Genomic DNA, 24872 nt, shown 5'->3' with positions numbered 1-24872 from the left:
CTGTGATTTTTATATGCAACACTCTACATGTTACACCATATGGTGCAAAACACAAAAAACATCCTTAACAAAAAACATGCCTTGTTGATGTGAGAGCTCAGAGGAGGATGGCCAGACTGATTTTAGCTGGCAAGAGGTTCACTCAAATAACCAATTTTTACATCTGTGAAACACATCTCAGCTTACACAGCACTTCAAACCTTGGGGCAGATGGGCTAGAACAACAGAAGACCACATTGGGTTGCATGCCTGTCAACCAAGAACACAAATTTGAGGCTACAGTGAGCTCAGCCTCACCAAAAATTGAACAGTTGAATATCCATTCATTTTCTGTACCGTTTATCATACAGAGGGTTGCGTGGAGCGTGGAGTCTATCCAGGGCACAAGGACGGGGTGCCAAAGCCATCACAGTGCACAATTGCACACACACTCAAACATACACCCATTCACACACTACAGACAATTTAAAGATGCATATCAGCCTACAATACATGTCTTTCAACTCAGGGAGGACACCAGAGTACCTGGAGGAAACCCCTGATGCACAGGGAGAACATGCAAACTCTGTGCACACGGAGGTGGGAATCAAACCCCCAACCACTATGCCACCCACAGCTGAATATATAAAATTGATATAGCACCTTTGATCTTTCATATGTACAATGCAGCTCAAAGTGCTTTACAGTGTGAAGTAAAACATTGAGAAGAAAAAAAACAAAACAATATAAAATAAATAATAATAATAATAATATAAAATATAGGAATTACATAATTTAAAAGTGTGTTTAAGAGAGTAAAAGTACAATAACTAAAATAATATTAAAGCAATCTAAAAGGTAATGCAAAGTAACCTTCCAGTAAAAAATAAAAGTAAGTTAAAAGCTAGTCAAATGCTAAAATGGAACAATGATTTATAGGGGTCCTTAATGCTTCCTCAGTGTGATGATAGGACCCTTGAAGTTAGATAGCTATTAGGTAGATAAACACAACAAAAGTGTTCAGCTATCACTAACTTACCATGTCTAGTCTCGACATGGCCTTAATTGTTCTATTAGTCACACTTTAAATACAGGGTGAAATTTCCTCATCATGATCACTGACATTTAGCCTAGATAATGACTTCAAACACTGTGATTGAGCAAGTGCTCAATGAGCTTTTAGTCTGGTGAGAAACAGGTGTTTGGGCTACTGGTTTTGCAACATTTGTGTAATGCGTCGTCACAACTTTTATTGTGTCTAGGTTGACAAGGCCTGTAACACTTCTGCTTTGAAAACCAAGTATAGTTGATGATAACACCTTGTATGTCAGTGAGTTATCTGCACGTTAGAAACAAAAACAGTCCATGTAATGATAATAGCTGATTTGGCAGTTTTGGTGTTGGCTTCCTTCCAATGTAAACTAAAGTAATTACTGAATCAATCCATCTGACATGGAATGATGGTGCCTTTAAGTGCTCCTCACACATTTCCTTCTTTCCTACCCGCAGAAGTTTATAACTGTGACATGATGTGTGTTCATCTGAAGTTAATAAAAATAAACTACTGTATAAATAGCAAAGGCAGATGTTGTGTTTAATATTACCTAAGCAATCAACTATTTTTACACTAACACAAAAGTAGTCTGCGAGCTAGCTCACACTGAAGAGCATGTTAAAATGATATTCACATTACTATGATAAATAATAAGGTAATTACATAAATGTAACACATTAATAACACATTGATTTTTATTCATGCAAATGAAGCAGATACAATTCTCAAGGAGTAATTGCTCATTGCTTAATGTAGCACATTTTACTCTTGACTGCAATCAATTGTTGCTTTTCTGTCATTTGCGTTTCTGACATGTCACAACTCAAGAATCATTTAATGATCTGAGTTTGTCATGTGGTATGACTCTGTGACAGGCTGTTCCTTTGTGCTTGTAATTACTCTAATTACAATAGTGCATCAATGCAAACTTTGTGCCAATGTACAAACAACTCTTAAAGATGGTATTTTAGTTATGTTACGTTTCAAATTACTCAGTCTCCCTGTCAAGTTTTGATGTCAGTTTACTTTAGATATTTGTCCATTAGTCATTCTGAATAAATACATTTTAAAAATTACTGTCTGTTATTTGGCAACCAGGGCTTGTCATCATGTCAAATATTTGAAGGACAGACAGCATTTCTGTTTGTCAGGCCCGGAAATGACTAGATCAAATGTCAGTTAAGATCTTAAATCTCTAAATTGCAGCTCCAGATGACTGATACAGAAATGCTGCAATGGATTTCTGGGAAGCATGAAGCTATCCATGTGCCAGGGGGAGCTGACTCACTGAAAGAGCAATGTAAATACAGTTGTACTGCAAACGCCTCAGGTGGCATGGCGAACATTCAAACCACGTTTAGGCTTGTATTATTTACCCTCGCATCAGCAATGCATAGACTATTTACTGGGATGTGTTGAAATGAAATAAAAAAAGCACTTCAATGACAGGAGGTTTAGCATCTCTAAGATTAGCGTCACCTGAAACACCTCTGTCTCCATTTGTCTTGATGATAGCCTAATCGCTGTTTCCCTGCACTGCTCTGCTTTTTTAAGATAAGTTCACATATAATGTGACATGGAGGATTTGGGCTCAATGAGGTCCCATTTCAACGTGTGAACTGTAGCCAAAAATGATTTTCACAAACATTAGGATTATATTAATTATTATTATTTTCTAGCTTTGGCTATTGGCTATTGTGCTACTTTTGAGATTGTGTTTGTTTCTTTGTATTAGTTTGAGTACAAAAGTAAAAGAAGGAAGGTGATTTCTTTGCTAAATTATTATACACAGTTGTGTTCAAAATCACACCCTACTCAATATCCCCTAGTAATGCTGTAATATAAATGAATTTGCGTGAGTTGTAATTTCTTACTACACATATTTGTCATCATTTTGCAAAGGTATGTTCACATTCCATCACATAGACATGATCTCACAATCTTGGCATTAGCCCAAAGTAATCTATACACCACAAACACTACAGACTAAATATTTTGAAGCAACACTTTGTTGTACATGTATATGCCCTTTTTGAACATGAAATGTTTTGTTGTCCGGATGTAATAGGAGCAGAGTACAGTTTATAGGGGTCTGATCTCCCAATTAAGATTTTATCCCTGCTGAAAGTAAAGATACAAGGTTGTGTGGGTTATTAAAATCTTTATGTAATAAATAAAGTAGTAAACATTAAAATATCTTTCTCCAGCCATGTCAGAAAGTGACGTCAATCACAATGAGATTCCCTTATTACATACTGTATACATTCAGAAAAATACAGAAAGGCTAGCTATGTGTCTTAATTAATTGTGGTATCCAATCACCATAATGACCCTGACTGTGATGTATAATATAACTTTGGCACAGAGTAAAGGTTTGTTATTATAGAATAAAAGGATTGAACTAGAAATGTTTTTGCTTCTTAATGAAGAAACTGAACATAGTATTTCAACTCTATTTATGTACACCAGATTTACACATTCAAATGTGACAGAAGGCTTGATTATTTTTGTAAAAAAAAATAGATAGTTACAGTTACATTTATATAGCGCTTTTCTAGACACTCAAAGCGCTTTTCATAGTATGGGGCGGTCGTGTTGATCTCCTAAAGAACCACTAGTGTGTAGCATGATGTGTGGATGATGCGACGGCAGCCATAGTGCGCCAGAATGCCCACCACACACGTAGTGGAGAGGAGAGAGTGATGTAGCCAATTCAGAGATGGGGATTATTAGGGGGCCAAAATAGAGAAGGACCAATGGTGGAATTTCACCAGAACACTACTCTTTTTACGATAAGTGTCCTGGGATTTTTAATGACCACAGAGAGTCAGGACCTCGGTTTAACGTCTCATCCGAAAGACAGTGCTGTTTTTACAGTGTATTGTCCCCGTCACTATAGTGTGGCATTAGGACCCACACAGACCACTGGGTGGGCACCCTCTGCTGGCCTCCCTAATACTACTTCTAGCAGCAACCTTAGTTTTCCCGAGGAGGTCTCCCATCCAGGCTCAACCCTGTTTAGCTTAAGTGGGAAATCAGGCAAGAACTGCAGGGAGATATGCCTCTGGCCATAGAGGGGTCTGATGTTTTGTTTCCATATGTGTAGCACAGGCTACATGTCATTTCCAATGGCACTTGTACATTGTGTTCTATATCATTTTGGCACTACACATTGCAGACCAATTGGATGACATTAATGGAACAAGCTTAGGAAGTGTTGCCCTTTAGAGCCTCTATACTGTTGGCAAGCAACTTGAAGTTAATACTTGTCACTGTAATAAGAGTTGTATAATAAACATGACTAATTAATGTCTAATACATAGACATACAGTACTATTCAGGGTATGAAACAAGTGAGAAATGTTTGTAATCTACAGACGCTAGATCTATTTTTAAGTCTGTTGAATATGCAGGTTACAAGCTCGCAGTAAGCTTTAGTTATCTGCCAGAGCTAGTAGGAGCCTTGCCTGACCTTAGTAACAGACAGTTAGCTGTGATGATTAGGGAGTCTTCATAAAGCCTTAATTTGTGGTTACAGAGCTGGACATGCCGCAGACAGCAGGCCCATTCAGTGCACGCTGAGGAAATCATCCCAAGCAGTCCTGGGCAAACAGAAAAGGGATTAAGGCATCAAGCATGTGAAAACTGACACTGACATAAATGAAAGCTGTTCTGTCATCCCCCTCTACAAACACAGTGAAACCATGATAGTTACACACTGTGGTGTGTAATGGCGGGGAATGTGGACAGGACTGTGAACTGCAGGACTGCTGGAAGGTCTGAGTTTCTCCCCCTTTCTTAGAGAACAAAAAATTGATGAGGTGAGAGAGAGGGAGAGGGAGAGAGAGAGAGAGAGAATGTGGCATATGAATAATGTCAAGTTCCCCACAGGGGAGCAGGGGTGAGCTAATGCAAAGCCTTCGGCTGTTGGAGGTGAGAAATGTTAATCCGGAATTAAACGATCTGGCACTTTACAAAATACGAGACAATTACACGGATAATTATACCAAGCCTTCGCACAGTGCCCGTGGGTCACAATTAGCATAATACCGGCTTCACACAAGGAACGCTCGAGCATCTCCAGGTGTGCCTGTTACAGTGCACAACAGGCCTACTGGAGAGGTGGAGGGTGCGTGTATGTGTGTGTGTGTGTCTATGTGTCTGTGTCTGTGTCCGTCCGTCTGTCTGTCTGTCTGTCTGTCTGTCTGTCAAGGGACAGTTGTGTACAATTAATCACTGGCTCCAGAAAAATTTTTTAACATGAATGCAATTTGTAATGCTCAACCACAACTATCCTGATACATCAAGTTGTCAAGTTAAAATAAAAAATTATGACAATATCTTCTTTTGAAGAAGCCTTTTATAGGTGAGTACCTGTTTAATATGATTAAATTAGAGGCCCTTTTCCTCTGTGTTTTCCAAGAAACTCAACATACCTTTGCGTGTGTATAAATGGCTAAACATGTTTAATGATGTAAAAAATATTTAGCATTTTGTCAAAAGCTGGTTTAATTAAACATAACAAACAAGCAGTTATTTCTACAGTTTATGCTCAGCACATCAGTTAGATGTACTGATTATGTTACTACACGCATTAACTCATCTGTTGACGTACAAATACCACAGGGCTTCTCCACAACGGTTTGCTGGTGCTTAATTGTGTGATTATACTAATGGAGAGCATAAAGGCAGATGTCATCTGTCCAACTGTATGTTACAGCTGCCTCATGACTACCATCTGCACAGCCAGCTTGATTTTCCTCATTAGGCTGCTATTATCTATGACAGATGAGAATGTCCATAGCCAAAACATCTGTCTTTATGTATGTACCTTAATGCAGTCTACATGAAGGGGGATTATAACGTGGTTTTTTTACTTTTCTTTTAGCAAATGGATAAATCTCTTAATAGTTTTTTATCAAGGGATTTCAACAGCAACAGGTGGAATGGAAATATTGCCGAATGTTTTTGTTTTCAGCCAAGATGTCCTTTCTTGGCTATTTATATACTTATTTATGGTCTTACATGGAATGAACATCCATCCTTATCCAGGAAAAAAAGTCCTAACGTCCCAACCAGAAACTACCGAATACGTGTTTGGTACTGCAACAAACAGAGGCTTTCCAACAACAGCATCCCTGCATGACCACACCTACATTAAGTAACCACAGCTTATGTGGGCTGTTGCACTTTGATGTCGTTTGCCCATCCCATTGTTTAGCTGGCTTCTGTCCAGCTCCTGAGGACTGCTGTCACAAACCTAAGCATTACTTCCTTTGCTCGGGGGCCTAAGCAGCAGGACCCCCTGCCTTCCCCTCGGAGCCTCAACAAGAGGGTAAGACCAACAAACAACTCTCTAGAGACAAGTCAGATTTGAGCTATAGATACAAAACTTTCTGCTTGAAGATATGCAACCAAAACAGAAATCTTCCTACTTATTGCACAAAGTGTGATTCAAAGCCATAGACTGGCACTCAACTGTATCATTTACTTTCATGATGTTTCTGCTTCATTACTCATATTTGCAGCTCAGTAAGCAGGTGCAAGTGCACACTGCTTATTGCAAAAGGAATACAAAATAGCAGTAACAGAAACCAAAAACCAAGCTCGCAATTTTAACAAGAATTTCTTCCAGTATTGTAAAAAAAAAAAAAAAAAAAAAAAAAGTCTTACCAACCTACTGGACACATGGTGAGTCTTCATGCTGCAAATTATGCAAGGCTGATAACTGATCCAGCAAGGCTCAGGCCTTATGCTGCCTGGTCCCTTCCTGATGCCCAGTCCTGCACTCTTGTTCTCCCAAACAACTGTGACTGTTTTAATTCCACTCGCTGATTAGCCCGAATCAATTAAAACCACCACGCTGGGCTCAACAACAGCACAGCATGGGGCATTTAGAAACACATTCATCAGGCCCTGCCTCTTAATCATGCTTTAATTACACCACGGATCTAGAGGGATGGAAGGCTGCGTTAGTGCTGGGGCTCCTGGTTCCTGCTACACACAGTACAGCAGAAGTTAAATGAGGGAGGGAACTAGCGAGCAAGAGCTGAGACAAAAAAATAGGTCTAATTTTAAGGTCTTAATTTAAGGAGCTTAATGTTCAGGCTGGCAATATACTTGTAATTATGCACAATTAGGCACTAGAGTCTATAGTTTAGTTTGTTTTGTTTTTTTTCTTCAAAAATAATGCTTTAAAATTGCACAATGACGTTGGTCTGGTTATTCAAACATACTTATTTGCTGAGCACACTTGGAGATTTGAGAGATTTGATATTGATTTAAACAGTGAAACTATAACAAACTGGAACACATAAAAGTTTTGCTCTGCTTCCTTTGAAAATGTATTAACAGTTAGATCCCACACAACAATATGAGGTATTACTAATCTGGAGCAATCCAATTTCAAAGTAAGGTAGGACATTATTTTTAAAGCGGGGAATCAAAGATGACGTAGTCCTGTCAATTAAAGCTGCTTTTTACCCCTAATCCTGTGCTCACTGTGGAACATCTCCAGAAGAATGGGGAAAAAGTGAATCGCTTTAATGCCATCTAATGACGTTACCCTCAGAATAGCCCCATACTGCTGGGAACATGCTAATCCAGGCCCGGTCCTTTTCGAGCAGCCGTTTTCAAACTAGCCGCCACTCCTCCCACTCCTGAACCCCTCATGTGGAGTGAGCACAATAGACACCTGCAGGCATCTCTGTCTGACCAGGTTCCCAAAACAACTGCCTCATTATGAACGGCAGTGCTGGGCCTCACTGTATTAGTAGCAGTAATTAGTCTAGCACATGCTGATGACTTCCTCTTCACTCTGTGTATGCATTCCAGAATCAATGCCATTTTTTTTTAGTTGGCCATCACGCTTAAGGAATACAGTAGCCTGAAAGGCATCTATAATAATGTAGGGCTGGAATACAGTTACATTTAGCCTAATAGAACAGGCCAGTGCCAACATATCTTATGTACAGTACATTTCCTATCAAATGTAGTCCTATATGATTACACAAAGCTTTTTTATAAATGATATAAACATCATAATATAACTATTATGTTTACGTATTTGTTACAGTTAACCTGAATTGTAGCCACTAAATATTACCTTGAATTACCTTTGATTATTTGATCACAAAATATGAAGCACGTCATACAGATACTCAGTTTTATAACAGGTTGGGGAATGAGGAAGTGCAAATCTTTTTTAAAAAAAAAAGGTTGCATTGGAACTTCTGCTTCAAAGTTAAAACAGATTGGAAGTTAATTGGTCGCAGGAATTATGGCTAAGAAAATATTTACTTTATGTCATATGTTGGCAGTTCACTTTGTGTGACATTTAGTGTGAGAGCCGCTCTTCTCTTCTTAGCACTTGTAACAGATTCACACACATAAGAACCTCCAATGATTACACAGCCCATCTCGCTCTCTTCTTTTGGGAGTTGGATGAACGCTCGCCACTGACTTATCTAGGGAGACACACTTCTTTCAGAGTGTCGGCGGAAGAGGTAAGGCATCTCAGCATGCCAAGAAAAGCCCTCGCAAGGGAAGAGTGGAAGACAGATGGCCCTTCCTTTTAAAAACAGTGTTTGGTGTGCTTCGAGAGACTCTAGAGATAGTTGTCAGTAAGCTAAGAGTCAGGAGAAGCAGATGCCTGTGCATATGGTTTTCTTCAAATGATCCTCTTCATCAGTGGGTTGAAAGCCTTAAAAGTTTTTTCCCTCTCTCTCTCTCATTGCTTGCCTTCATCCCAGCCTCCTACGAGGCTCCCAGCCTGTGATACGGGGCTATAGGGTCAGGTATCTTTGATTTGGAGAGCCAGATAGTGTGGAGGACAACTAGTGCTTAAGCGGATGGCGATATCAAAAACAGGCAGGCCATTAATAAAGCAATTAGTGAGCGGGAAGTGGGTGTCTCTCATCGCTGCCGAACACTCATTAGGGGCCAGTCTGTGACAGATTTCACAAAGCAACCTTTTGTAGTCTTGGCTTACTGAGACCCGGTCCCCTGCTATTCATGCTCTCAAGTTCTGCCGCTCTTGAGAAGGAGCGAGAAACACGATGGAGTTCTATTTTTCTGAATTGCATAATGACTGAATTGCATATTGCATATTTCTAAAATTCAAAATCTAGAAATAAAAACTTGTGTCCTTTTAAATGTCCTTGAATGTTTTGCATACAAAAAGGTTTTTTTTTCCCCAGAAGTAGGGAACTAAAGAGCAGGTGAAAGTTAACCTGCTGTTGTTTGATGCATCTTGTTTACTGTTTATGATTTTAAACACAACCGCACAAACACACCAAATAGAGTCAGTCGTCAGGCAAAATATTATCATTTGCACTCAACATGGTGGATCTCGACAGCAGCCTTGATGGATACGTGCAGGGTAAAAATACCTTCCTCTTCCTGGCTAAGGTGCCAAGCCCTAAGGCAGAAGGGGGCGTGGAGTTGCATGGAGCTCACCACCACCGCGGAAGGCCCAGAGCAAACAATCTGTCGTGAAAACAAGATGGGTACCTTCATTATCAGCTCTCTCGCCCCACACCTCGGCGTCATCAGCAGCATGGGCTGACAGCTGAGGTGCCAAAGCCAGGCGGGCGCTGCCACACAGCACTCTGGAAGCTGGTACTCGCCCCACGGTCCCTGCTGTCCCAGGTGCTACTGATCACCCATGTACACAGAGAGTCACACTTTCACACACTTTCACATAAAACACCTCATCCACACAAAAACATGCTTGTGGTTATAGTACATTGTGTAGCTTCTTGTTATTGTAGACGGTGAGGTGTGTTTGTGGAATGGGCTGCTTAAGCCGCAAAATTGTTTATCTAGAAACATAACGTGTGAAGCAAAAACTTTATGGCAGAGAGTCAAAACCATGTTCCTTTCTTTTTATTCTTGAGTGTAGGCTGGACTGGAAAATCTCTTTGCACAAATCCTTCCTGGATGGAGGTGGATGCTCCTTCTCCAGGTGACAGAGTTTGTTTTGGTTCACTAATAACTCAACACTTTGTGACTTTCAGCTAAGCCATTCAAGTCTAAGTGTTCCTCATTTCCTCTGTGTCGGGAGAAGCAGAACGTGGGGGTGCAAGGTCTGGGCCATGGCCTTCCCCCTCGGGCACTGCAGGTGTGTGTGAGAGAGGCAGACAGAGCTGGGGCTGCACCAGCATGAAGAAAGAAAAAATAAACAAAATGCTAGGAAGGAATGTGACATTAAAACATCACAAAAGCTAAGGCTGTCCGTCCTGCTTTGAGAAACAAGGACCCTTTAAGCACCCATTGTGCTGATTCAGGCAATTTAGCCAGAGTGAGAGATGAAGGAGGTGTGTTGTGAAGCTATGTGAAAATCAGGGAGAATCCCCCAAAGCCCCAAATCCAGTGCACGGCTGGGCCTCCGTCTTTAATGTGCCTCGTTTTTGCTGAGCCCATGCAACACCATTTCATTCTAAATTTGAGCTGACAGCAATACCAGAGACAGAGACAGAGAGAGAGAGAGAGAGAGAGAGAGAGAGAGAGAGAGAGAGAGAGAGAGAGTCTCCATCAGGACCTGGTGTGCAGCTGTGAGAAACATGATGTTGGGTGTCAGTTAAAAGATATGGGTCTTTCAAGCATGACACCAACTGAAATCTCTCAGCAGTTGCATTTTCACATCTTCGGATATTTCTAGGTGCGTGTATTGCACTTGCATGTAATTAAGTTGTGTGTGCGTGCATGTTCCTAATCCCTAAACACACACACATAGGGCACATCATTTTAGTGTTTGTCATATGAGGCTCATTTACATGCTGTGACTTAGCCTGAAACCACAGCGAGATGTTGATGGGGCTGTCATCGAGTTCCCATAATTTTCGTCGCGACTCTGTACAGCCTAATTAGAGACTCAAATGTGCCATCGACAAATGCAGAACACATTGCAATATTTGACTACATGAACAATAAATTACCATAAACAATACACTAATAAAACACATTACATTATGACATAGTCCCAAGCTAATTATGTACAGTCAAAACTTAACTATCACATTTTGTGTGAATACTGTACAGAGGCATGAATTATTTTTCATAATCAGGAGCCTCTCACCAATATCTTTCAGCTGAGAACTATAAATTAGGAAGATTAGCTATGTTTGGAAACATCTCAGTGGCTATATTGTTTTAAGTGAAGGGACTATATTCAGATTGCTGGTTACTACAAATCTAGCTCTAACCAAGATCTTACAGGAATCCTGTCAAATCAAAGAGCCCAGTTTTAATTTAATTGCACTTTTGAGGTGTGTGTGTGTGTGTGTGTGTGTGTGTGTGTGTGTGTGTGTGTGTGTGTGTGTGTGTGTGTGTGTGTGTGTGTGTGGCTGATCTCCCCCAGACTGAGATCAGAAACAATCTAAGGATACATTAGTCACTCCCTAATATCAGACAAATTGTATTTAAGGCAATACTTCAAACCCATTTAGCTTCACAAAGTAAACTGTTTTGTAATTAGTGTATAAAAAGTATGATGAGCTGGAATAAAAGCTGTATGTCTTGACATCCCTTGAAGGAGTGGGACAATAAGTCTGAAGGAAAAAGACTTGTCTTTGCATGCCATCTGTCCTCCTCTCTGACGCTTGGTCTAATTACTGCTTCTCCCTTGGCTAATGCTCCCTCATTAGGCACCGGGAGCATGTGCAATCTACACAAGCGCTGAGAAATTTGCACTAAAACGCTAGCTGGAGCCATAATGGGATCAGAAAATCTGTCTGGTGCGAAAGGCAATTCACACTCACAGCTAAACGCTCATTTTGCTTTTCTTTCTGTCTGAAATTTGTGCATCATCCACCACAACAACGTTGTTCTCATGTCAGGACTTTTCTCCAAGATGGAAGGGCCGCAGAGGCGTCCAGCAGGCCAATATAGTTCACAGTCAGGGAGAGAACATGCAGCATTTAGCAATGTGACATGAAAATAAATACATGAGCCGCTTACATAAATACATGAAAAATACTTGATTGTGTAACCATTTAAAGCTAGTCTTCTGAAAAGCACAAGTATTAACTAATCTGTTCTGATGGGGTGTAGTCTATGGGCATTATCTGCATGTGCAAATATTTGTTTTTAATCTGGCAATATGACTCCTTTAGCTTATGTCAAGCTAAAAACATATCTTCTACTATTAAAACAGAGTAAAGGGATTTAAAAGAGCTGATTTGATATACTGATATATATACTGATTGAGTTATCCAAGTAAACTATACAGTGAAAAGGCATTTTTTCAATGAAATCCATGCGGAACTTGAAAGTAGTTATTAGAGATAGTGTTCTCTTTTTGCATGTTCTGGTTACCTGGACATTTCTAGTCCTGTTAGTTAATTCTAATTATGCTCAAAGCTCAAGGTGACATCAAGGCTCAGGACTGTGGCACATAGAAATATCAAAATATTATTGTATAGCATCACAGAATTATGAAACATCATTGTGGAACAAAATGATCATTTTTGATGATGACATAAACAATGTGATGTCATAGAGGGGTAACCACTTTCAAGTTACACATGGATTTCATTGTTAAATGTCTTTTCACTGTTTAGTTTACTTGAATAACTTGTGTATATCAAATGAGCTCTTTTAAATGCCTTTAATTTGTTGAGGTTTTAATAATACAAGATATGTTTTTAGCTTGACATAAGCTAAAGAAGTAATATTACTACATTAAAAACAAATATTTGTACATATAGATAATGTCCATAATGAGCTCTTTTAAATCCCCTTACTCTGTTGAGGTTTTAACTTTAGCTTATGTCAAGCTAAAAACATATATTGTATTATTATAACCTCAACAGATTAAAGGGATTTTAAAGAGCTCATTTGATATACATAACAGGGAACTTGGGGCACAAAGTGGGGGACACCCTGGATGGGGTGCCAACCTATCACAGGGCACTAAAACATTCCTAGTCCTGTTAGTTAATTCTAATTATGCTCAAAGCTCAATGAGATATTACAACAGGCTTCAGGACTTTGGAACATAGAAATATCAAAATAAGCATGGTGATTTAGTGGTTAGCACGTTTGCCGCCCACGTTCAGGGTTGGGAGTTCGAATCCCGCCTCCGCTCTGTGTGTGCGGACCTTGCATGTTCCCCCCATGCTTTGGGGGTTTCCTCTTGGTACTCCCGTTTAATTCCCCAGTTGGTATTTCCAAATTGTCTGTGAATGTGTGTGCGATTGTGCCCTGTGATGGGTTGGCACCCCATCCAGGGTGTCCCCCACCTTGTGACCCAAGTTCCCTGGCTCCAGGCTTCCAGCGACCCTGTGTACGATAAAAGGTATGGAAAATGGATGGATGGATGTCATAGAATTATCAATAATCACTGAGATATCACAGAATTATCAAGCAAAGTCTTCCCAATCATGATAATGGGTAAAATAAGTTTTTTTTTCACAGTAATAGAATTACAATTACTTATCACAATTAATCATCCACTTATTATACACATGCAATAATTCATCCACTTAGGAACAAAACTTATTTCATTGTCATTTTAACTTAAGGACTTAACTTTGGAGAGGACTAGTTTTATATGGGGAGGTTGGGTAATGTAATAATTACCAGAGCTTCTGTGATTTTAATCCTGTGCAAACTGGTAATGTCTGTTGTTTTTCCAGACCTTTTCTGGACTGCGTGTTCCCATACTGGTGAAGTTTATAGAGTCTTTTACCTTCTATAAAATAGCCTGTAAAAATAACTGCAGGTTAAACTAATCCTGTGAGAATTGACCTTTAGTAGTAAACAACCGTTTCCTTCTAATTCATATCATATATCTGATCTAACCTCAGCAAAAAAAAAAGAAATGTCCCTTTTTCAGGGGACTGTATTTTAAAGATAATTTTGTAAAATCCAAATAAGCTTGACAGATCTTTCTTGGAAAGGGTTTAAACAATGTTTTTCATGCTTGGTAAATGAACCATGAACAATTATTGCACAATTATTGCACATGCACCTGTAGAACAGTCCTTAAGGCACTAACAGTTTACAGGCAGTAGGCAATTAAGGTCACAGTTACAATAACTTGGGACACTAAAGAGACCTTTCTACTGACTCTGAAAAACACCAGAAGAAAGATGCCTAGGATTCCTGCTCACCTGCATGAACATGCCATAGGTCTGCTGCAGGGAGCCATGAGGACTGCAGATGTGGCCAGAGCAATAAACTGCAATGTCCGTGATGTAACACGCCTGAAACAGGAGAGAAGAGACAGAAAAGACGGCTGATCATCCTTGCAGTGAAAAATTACATGTAACCATGTGTTCCCCCCAGATGTGATCGAGAACTTGCAAATGCTTTGGTGGAAGAGAGGGATAACATCTCACAGCAAGAACTGACAAATCTGGTGCAATCCATGAGGATGAGATGCATTGTACTTAAAGCAGCTGCTGGCCACAATACAAATATTTACACATGTTAAGAAATTTGCTGGAAATAAAAGCAGTTGAATGTGAGAGGACGTTCCTTTTTTTGTTGAGTTTATATTCCTTTCCAAGTATATTATGTGAATCAAAATAAGACTGCTTTTGAGTCATGGAGTAGATCTTTTAAAGGCTAAAATTTAAGTCAAAATATCAGTGACACATGGATATCTGTAAATAATAAATTAATTAATAAATAAACACAGTATACCACCCAAACTGACAGTTGATATAGTATAACAAATATCTCTAGCATTAACCAACTAAATTTACCAACTAACAAAGCTCACCAATATTGGGCTGAGCTATTTTGTTTATTATACCCCAGTCATACATGACACACTTTCACTGCAGTGGTGAACTTCTCACTGCCCTGGACATCACCAAGTCACGGGCCAGCCATATAGTCATGACCCTGATTGTTATGCACAAATACACAGGCCAGAATCTGTTCATCAAGTTCCAGGGCCCATAGATGTCCTGCTGGAGGATGTCCATATGAACAACAGTATGAAAAAGTGAGTTTTTGGACAAGATGATGTTATGTGAAGGCATCTATATTCATATTAAAACATGATCATGGTGCAATATGAGTTCAATATTAATATCAAAAAGCAATAATGATTTTAAGCCTCAAGTGAGCAAAGCAAGTATACAAATATATGTGTAAATTTTTTGTGGGCCTCTTATATTATAGATGAGTCTATAGTGTGTCTGTGGTGTGCATTTGTGCTCCCTCTGCTGGTATAGAATCTTTATATTGCACTTTCTATGGATTGTATTCCACACTACTATACGGTTTTGTATGACTTATAAAGACAGATTCTCTAAGGGCTGTTTCAGCAATGTGAGATATGCCTACAGTATATAAGCTCTTTTTATCATACTTCTAAAATCACCCACCTTCATATTTGTTATTCTTCTGCCTTCATATTCTTTGTTTCAATTTTTTTCGTTCTTCTTCTTTTTTTTTAATTGTAGGTGGTTGGTGCTGCACTCAGAGCCTCAGAAGAAACTGAAGAGGCGAGGGAGGATTGAAGTGGCCCTCCAGCTCAGTGCAGATCCCAGCTCATCTCTCTCCCACACGGAGCCCAAGTCCCAGCCCTGGTCCATCTGCACCAGCAGGCACCTCAGCTGGGAGTGCTGCGAGCCCCAGCCTCCTTCTGTTCAGGTCAGAGTCTCTCTCCCACACTGACATCAGCTCTGCCTGTCACTCACAGAATCTGGGCCACTGATATTAAGAGTTCAACCATGACTGACAAAAGATAACCATCTTCATAACGTAGAAGAAAGAGGATCACGTACAATAATAATTTAAGTTCTGTTGCGAAGACAAGATTTTCCAGACACAGTTTAAATCTTGTCCAGAAATTATTTTCAATGGAGACTGTCCATCAAAAGTGCAATTTAACTGAAGACTGGATTTAATCCTTGTTGATAAATGTGTTAAATATGTAATCTAGAGTCTTTAAGATGGTACAGTTTGTTTTTTGTGCATGCCGAGATGTCCTGAGTGGCTGGCTATCTTTAATGTGTGCAGACGGTGGTTGGGAGATGTGAGCCAATCCAGCCATCTTGTACTGTGGATCCAGGGCTGAGTGAATGCCTGCCATCTGTAGCGGCGGCCAGCGATGAGCCCTTAGCCAGCCCACACTGCGTCAGCAGCAGCCCTGGTACTCAGCCTTACTGCTTCAGACTGCTCTGGCACTGAAAGCATCCTTTTAGCCAGTGTTAAATGTCCTCTTCATGCTCGGTGGACAGAGTGTTGTGGGTGGTAGTGGAGGAAGTGGGGTCAGCTGCTGAGGACAGTTAAATCAGGATCTTTTATGGGCAAATGATTGATCATTACTCCTATAGTTAAACTGGGAAAGGGGTTGTTAGCTAGTTAATGATGGCTAAGAGAAGTGCCAGTTTTGAAAGTATTGTTATTTACAGTTAGGTGCAAAAGTATATATAACCTTAGGACAAAAAGAAGACAACCAAGACATGACAACATAACAAATAAATACATTTAGAAAGACATTCAGTATTTTTCATTGTCACAAGTAATCACATAAATAAATAAATAAAAGTAATAAGAAGAAGAAGAAATCTATGTAAATAAATAAACAAATAAACAAACAACCTAACAAGCAAATAAATAAAGAACATTTAATTAAACATAGATTTTCTTTAATTAATCAATTTTTAAAAATGTCTGAGAGTTTATGATTAGTGAAGATCAGGAATACCCAAGGCATTAGTTAAATATTTGAAAGTTGTGTAGCAAAACTGTGCAGTGAGATTTAATCTTATTTTGAATAGAAGTCAGTAGCTTTGTTTGTCTTTTGAAGTTTGTCTTTTGTGGCTAGAGTCAACGCAAAAGAGGAAAGAAAGTCTCTCTCTCTCTCTCTCTCTCTCTCTCTCTCTGTCTCTCTCTCTCGCACACGCACACACACACTCACGCATGCACGCACACACAGATGCACACATACAAAATTAAGGCGACATCCCCTCCACACCTGAGGTGAAAAAGCTCTCGCCTCCTGAACACAACCAGGTGTGAAAGCAAAAACAATAGGTCTTTATTCCAAAAGAGTCTTCTAGGTCTGCATTACATGAGGCCCTGTCAGTACTGAACCCCACCCCAGGTGCCCAGGTTCAACAAACATCAGATCAACTTCACATCAAAACAGGTCCTTCTATTTCTACTTAAACTAATCCATCAAACAGCAGCACAAACAACATAACTGTTCCCTTTCAGGAAGAGTCAACAAGGGTACGCATCTGTGATGTGTTTGCGTGCACTTGTCACTCCACCAGGGAAATCTGCACTGTATTTAACCCCATTTTGCCTTTTGGGAGGGCAGCAACACCACAATCCCAATCAGACACTCTCATCTCACTCACCACTTTTGTGTGTCATTTTATGCAGTGCTCCATCTTGAGGGAAAAGCAGAAGAGAGTGATGTTTACCTATTCACACCTCTGATTAGAGCAGGAGAATTGAATTTGTGCTGAGAGTGGAATAATTGATTTGGATGGCTGCCATGATGGGAACATCTGTGCTTACCAGCTCACCTTGTGATGAAATAAGTGAATGAAGACACTGAGAGGCTGTCAATTACATGCGAATTACCCTGTAAATACATCTACTTTCCACAAATTAGGAAGAGATGATTGTAGTCTGCTTATCATGTTTAGACTTTTGAATGATAAGATTACGTCTGATTATATCTACTTCACACTTATCCCAGTGGACAATCTCACCATGATACTGCAGATTTGTACCTAAGAACTGTCGCTATATAATCATAAAGGCTGTCTTGTGCTCATTCCAGCACTCTTGCTCATACCAGACATCCTTTTATAGTATAAAGTTGTAGAAAAGAATTGATTTATAATCTCACTCAGGTTTCACCCAGAAGAGGATGGGTTCTGTTTTGAATCCTTTTCCATTGAGAGTTTTCCATTCATGCTTAATCCCTTCCTCATGTCATCTCAGGGAGTTTTTCATCACCACTGTCACTATAAATGGAAATGACTCGAATAAATGTGTTGTTATTTATATGTTATATACATATTTATGAATGTATATGAGAAGTCCAATGTTGCTTAAAACATACTATGATGTTGAACAGTTGTGCTTGCTTTGACATTACTGAGGGTCTTTATTTTAAAAGCAACACAATTAGAAGGTCAGATAGATGATCTCTGTTTATCAACTTTGATCAGAATCACATCAGCTGCATTAAAATGAATGGATTTTAAAATGCATTTTTCATTTCTTGCCAGCCCATTGTCATTTACTCAGATTTCTCTCTCTCTCTCTCTCTCTCTCTATCTCTCTTTCTCTCTCCCGTTCTCTCTCTCAGTCTCTCTTTCACTCTCGTGGACACTCTCTCTCTCTCTCTTACTCTCTCACTATCGTGCACACTCTCTCTCTCTCTCTCTCTCTCTCTCTCTCTCTCTCTCTCTCTCTCTCTCTCTCTCTCTCTGTCTCTCTCCCTCTCTCTCTCTCTTCTATACTGCATGGCAGTGTCACCAGTCCAAAAGACAATTTGAGTTGAGTATTACACGTTACTACATTCTAATTACATTTTCTGATAACACATGTTAAGAAAACAATATTAAGTAAAATGTATTTTTTTTAATCCCGTTTTGTGCAGCTGCCAGGGGCCTAACCTGGCCTTGGAATTCAGGACTGTAGCCCTGAAGATTTTGTCTTTAGCCCTGAATAATTCTCCACTGGGAGCGATTTGTCATACATTGACACGTGCTAGAATTACTGAAAAAAACTATGAGTTTCATTTTGAAGTGTATTGTTGTAGGTTTGATAGGTTTTGAAAGTATCTTGAAAGTAAAGTAATTCGTAATCTGATAAATTTTACATGCAGTAATCAGTAATGTAATCAGATTACAATTTTAAAGTAGCAATTAATAATCTGTAGTGGATTACTTTTTTTGAGTAACTTATCCAACACTGGTGGGCACATAGCCAATCCCATTCCCAATAGACTTCCATCCGTGAGCAGCACATGGCACAGCTGGGATTTGATTATCATTCGATGTGGCAAGTCTATCTCACAGTGTTTTACTAATCCTGATTAACATTAAATGATCAAGTTACAAATTATGGTTTAGCCTGTAGACCTCCACAAATCAATGACCGAATTGAATCTGTTATCACTAACTGAAATAAATGCATTTCAAAGGGTGTTACTCTCAAGATTAGCTGTTTTTACCAATGATCTTTCATACAGCTCCCAATTCCTGTTTGTCAAATCTGTTTCAGTCGGTAAATTGGCTGCACAGACACCCTTCCTCTCTCTGCACAGCTCTGTGGCACTCCCATTTAAAACGTGAGAAATTATAATTATCAGAATTATGCTTTTAATGATGCGTTAATTAGACTCCTACAGTGAGATTAGCAAGTGCTTATGAATTATTAACTGTGAAGTCTTTCCAGAATTTTAACAGGCAGGACAACTAAATTTGCTTTTCTTGATGATTAGTGTGCTTCAAAATAACACAACAGACTGTGGTGCATATGCTTATGCTTACAACTTTAAATACATTTATTTAACTCTCTCTCACATGCTGGCAGTTTCATGCCAAGGTTCTCTGAAATGCAACCTATTGGGCAAAGAGCCTCGCAGACTTATTTTTTCTCATTAGAGAAAAAACATTTAATGAGTCATTCGTGATTAACCCAATAAATCTTTTGAACTCTAAATCCCCATGACTGAGATGATGTCTGTTCATTTTTTCTTCCCTAATCAAACACCATCAGAAATACACTGGGCATTTGATTACTTTGCTAGTGAAATACTCACCTGTCATGCTCCAGTTTGCAGTGTGAAAACAATCTTGAAGTTACAACCAGCCAAATGTGTGCATTAAATAAACAAGTGTGCTCAGAGCCCAGCCCTTGCTGAAGTGCAATGGGCCAAACTTAACAGAGCATGGTAAAAAGATTTGGGTAATCCCTGGCTATAATAACTCAGTTGGCTGTTTTGAATTGGGAGAGGAGCTTCTGGCGCAGCCACAGCAGGTATGGCCATACACTTTAGGCCTCTGTGTTCCGCTCAGCCTGCTGCTGTATAAACTTTTGGATGGAAATTGGCCTGCTAATTTGCAGGATGTGGGACCCACCTCCTACTTAACATGCATGAGTGCAGATGAGACCCAGGAGTTTTTGCACAAGAGTCAATTTAGGGGAAGGAAGAAACCTGGCCTATGCCCACAATCCATTTTAAACAAATAGCATCTAAATAACCCATGTCCAAATAGCCAATTTAGAAAGTATTCACCACAAAGTGATTAGTGTTAAGCTTATTATAGTACTTAACAAAAGGGACATCATCTGTGTTTGATAAATTAATATGTCATACTCTGTCGGGTTGATGGATGGGAGTTAATGGGAGGTTTTGGAGACTCTACCATCATGGTGGCATCAACATTAGTGTTTGTTGTTATCAAGCTTAATTATGATATCTCTCCTGAGGCACCTTACAGTTTACTAAATACTAATGTTACTGTTGGCACTCTGTCAGTATTTAAGTGAAATAAGGTGAATGTTTTGGTGTAGTCTCCATGCTCAATACTCCATCATGGCTTTGCTCAAGTCTGCTAGCAATCTACATTATTGCTTTAGTGCATGAAACACATTATCAGATTAATTTTAATCTAACAATAGTCAGTAGGTCTTGCTGAATAGCATGCAAAATGGCAGCAAAATATAATAAATCTAAACTTCTTTAAAACCCTTCAAGATGTAAATTTGATTGCAGACAGCAGGTACAGTACATTGAATTTTAATCAGCCATTGTTTCAAGTATTCTGAAAGTTCCTCCGCTGGATGCCATTAATTCTGTAGCACTAGAGGGGGAAAAGCAACACCACACAGCCTTCACTATGCAGAGACCTGCCTTGAGGAGACGATGAACATTCATCTCTGTTTTGTGTTTTTTTTTTCTTTTCTTTTTTTTTGCACAGGTTATGCAAATCAGCCCTCCTTGAGTCCCAGACTTGTTATAACATTAATTAACAGAGTGCTACCTTGCTCAATATTTGGTTACAGAGCCACTGTCTGCGGATGTAAAAATTTACAGGATTCCAATTTTAATGAGACAGCAGCGCACAGGTGTGCTAATGAAGAAACTGCCTCATTTGAATAAGACAATGCTGTTTAGGGGAAAATTAATTAACAACAGCCGGGAAAAAAAAGACAACATCTCTGCACAGGTTCTAAATTATACCACATTGTTTCTCTTCACTGACAATTGTTACCAGCTTATAATGCCCTCTTTGAGCCTTTTACTTAAGTCTGTTAATCATCTTCTAATAGTTGCACTATTAAAATATTAGACAGATCTGGTTACTCTTGGGATTAATAACTACAATTCAATTCAATTCAGTTCAATTTTATTTGTATAGCGCTTTTTACAATAGACATTGTCTCAAAGCAGCTTTACAGAAATATCAACATGGTATACAGATATTAAAGGTGTGAATTTATCCCAACTGAGCAAGCCACTGAGTGGCGACGGTGGCAAGGAAAAACTCCCTAAAATGTTTTAAGAAGAAGAAACCTTGAGAGATACCAGACTAAGAAAGGAACCCATCCTCATCTGGGTAACAACAGATAATGTGAAAAAGTTCATTATTGACTTATATGAAGTCTGTATGGCCTTAGGAGCAGCCGTTGAAATACTACAGCATTGAAAGAGTCCCTTCTCTGTGCAGGAAGTCCCATTTTACATAAATTCCTCTCTTACATTGTTTCACTTTACTCGTGTGCGTAGCTTCTGTCTCAGTGTTCGAGTTTACTTTCCTTCTTGGCTGGTTCAAGTTTGCCTGCTAGCTTACCGTGTTTATGCATTATTTTCCATCTGAGAAAGAACAACAACTGCACCTTATTACAGCATATGATTTGGAATTTTACAGCAACAATCAAAGAGTCGCAGATAAAAAAAGGGGAAAACCAAGATGGGTTCTCCTGAAAAACAGTGGAATGTGCTCTTAACCTTAGGCCTGATATTATAGTGCATATTACTATAATGTGCTGCTTTGAGCAGTAATTAAGGAGCTTTGTAAAGTAAGTGTTAAATACTAAAAAGTGTCTCACACGATAACTCACAGTTCAGCTATTTGAGTACCCACTTGAGGGCAAACCTCTTTCTTATCTTCAAACACTTTTCATTTCACGTGTCCTAGGCTATATCCTTTCTGTCTAGTAGGAACCACACATTTACTAGGCCTACTTTACCTGGCAATCCAGAAGCATGTACTTAGCTCATATTTGTCATTCTAGAAAATGTTTGCCTAAAGCCAAAGGCCGCGTTAACATCCTGTGTGGTGTGTGTTTGAGAGACTGATGACAGAGACTCTCCTTTCTTAGTAGTAAATGAGTCCACTAGTCACTCTTCCACAGGCAAACTGAAACAGGTTATACATTTAAATTCTCCACTTCCAATGAATCCAAACTCCACTTCGAATGAAATTTGAGGTATATTTAGACTGTTATAGGCTACAGAAGGTAACCCATGGAAAGAATTTCCACTGAGGAAAAACACTCATGGTGCGCAACATATTTGCATAGTGTAAGAGACTGCTTGTGCTACCAGCATGCTTAATGCATGCTTAACTAATACGTATACATACAACTGTACCAATAGTGCATACTGTCAAAGTCACACAAGGTGTAATTATATCATAGTTCACTCAAAATGTGACATGAAACTGAACAAACAGCATATCTGTGATTATTCTGGTTTTGCAATTCAGGTGTAATGAGAGTCATTAACATATAAACCCTTTGCTCTGCAGCTCCAGGCCTCATAATTAGAATATTTTGGCATTTCTTAAATGACTATATAGTTCACAGTTTATAAAATTATTTCTTTATGTTTATGTTTCAAGTAGATATGATACATTAATATGTCCACTGTTGTCTGACGTGTCAGATACAAGTTTTGGGTCTACCTTAATTTTTACAATTTATTCTTTGATAAGGGCATCATGGTGTATCTGTTTATAACACAGTGCTGTTGAATTCTTATATCTTATTCATCAAGAGGTGTTGATTAATTTTCTATAACAAATAGCTCCGAAAGCTATAATTTAAATGATAGATCTTTATTAATGTGTTTCTATAGTATCTCAATCGACTTGTATGGCAGATGCTGTACATAATCTAGTCTAATAATAAATTTATTAAGAACATGTTGATATTTAACAAAGAAAGATGTATGCTCAGCAAAAAAAAAGAAATGTCCCTTTTTCAGGAGACTGTATTTTAAAGGTAATTTTGTAAAATCCATATAAGCTTTACAGATCTTTAAACAAAGTTTTTCATGCTTGTTCAATGAACCATAAACAATTATTACACATGCACCTGTGGAACATTCCTTAAGATACGAACAGTTTATTTAACAGTTTATTCCATTTCTGTTCGTCAAATATCTGTGAAACTTGTTCAGTTTACGTCTCAGTTGTTGAATGTTTTTATGTTAATACAAATATTTACACATGTTAAGAAATTTGCTGGAAATTAAAGTACTTGAATGTGGCAGGATGTTTCCCTCTTTTTTTGGTAAGTTTATAATTATTGATATTTGATATTTAATATTATGAGATTTAACATTTATGGAAGGAGTCTCAGGGGTCACTGTTTTGAAATGGTCAAGTTTTCCACTGTGGGAGAGTTGCCAGGACAGAGGACATTGCGCTTTGAGGTTTAATGACAAGCTGTGTTTTTTGTTATATTAATTTTGAGATAGATCAAAAACAGAAGTGAGAGGAGCTTTGTAATTTAACTGATAGCAGCAGCTACCTGTCTCGCACATTTTCCACAGCAATAAATGTAAATATTAATTGATAAAAAGTATGATGCCTTTTTCAATAATAAATTAAAACTTGTAATCATTGGCCAATTGCTGTTTTATAAGAGGAATTATACATATATGACATGCTGTTATAAGAAAATATATCACTATCATTATATGCTCCATCATGAATTATTCCTTACTTATTGCAGTGTAAATATATAATACATGCTCTGTCAAATAGTCTTTGTTAATTCCAGCCTAATTGCTGGAAAGCAGTGAGACGAGTTATTCAAGGCTGTTGATAAGACCTGCCAATACCTGCCAATACTCACTCTTACTACAATACCAAGCATGCACAAATGATCATATAGTCATTATGAATCCTTCAAATAATTCCAAGAAACCAGTCATTAATTGTATAGTGCATACAAGTAGGGACAACTAGCCAATCTTTTGGCCAGGCTGCTTATTATTATGTGAATTCCATTTCCAATTGAGTGAGGCTTGAATTTGAGGTGCTCTATCTAAATCTCCTCAACCCTGCATTTCTTCTTTCATGTATTCTGCCTCATCATGTACATTTTGATATCACTATGCAATAGTAAATTGGAAAAAACAACAACCGGATGAGTCATTTCTGTAGCTGGAGTGATTTGCATTGTGCACTGTAGGGCTGATTTGAAGAGGATTAGCAGAAATCAGATGTTCAGATACACAGAATCAGAAAATAACCTGAGATATCATAATGAAAATTACATCATGGTAAACATAACCTAACAACTAAGTGGTACTCAACTGGAAATAAACAAATTAATCCGATTAAACTTCACACAGACTACAAAATATTATAATCAAGTTAAAGAGAAGGTACAATAGTAAATAATAGGCTAAACTGTAACCATGTGTAGCCAACTGTTTAGCTAACCGCATATAGACTCCTGAATAAAGTCCCTCATAAAATAAAACCACATATTGTCCAAGCTTTCACCTGTGAAAAAAGGCTCTCTTGTTTGGTGGTGTGTGCAATTCATATATCAAAATGCAGCACCATGAATTAGAACGTAGGGCAACATAATAGCAAGTTATATT

Source organism: Ictalurus punctatus, chromosome 8 (genome assembly GCF_001660625.3).
Source record: "Ictalurus punctatus breed USDA103 chromosome 8, Coco_2.0, whole genome shotgun sequence".
In the NCBI taxonomy this organism is placed as follows: Eukaryota; Metazoa; Chordata; class Actinopteri; order Siluriformes; family Ictaluridae; genus Ictalurus; species Ictalurus punctatus.
The sequence above is the reverse complement of the archived record's forward strand: the minus strand, read 5'-3'. Positions refer to the sequence as shown.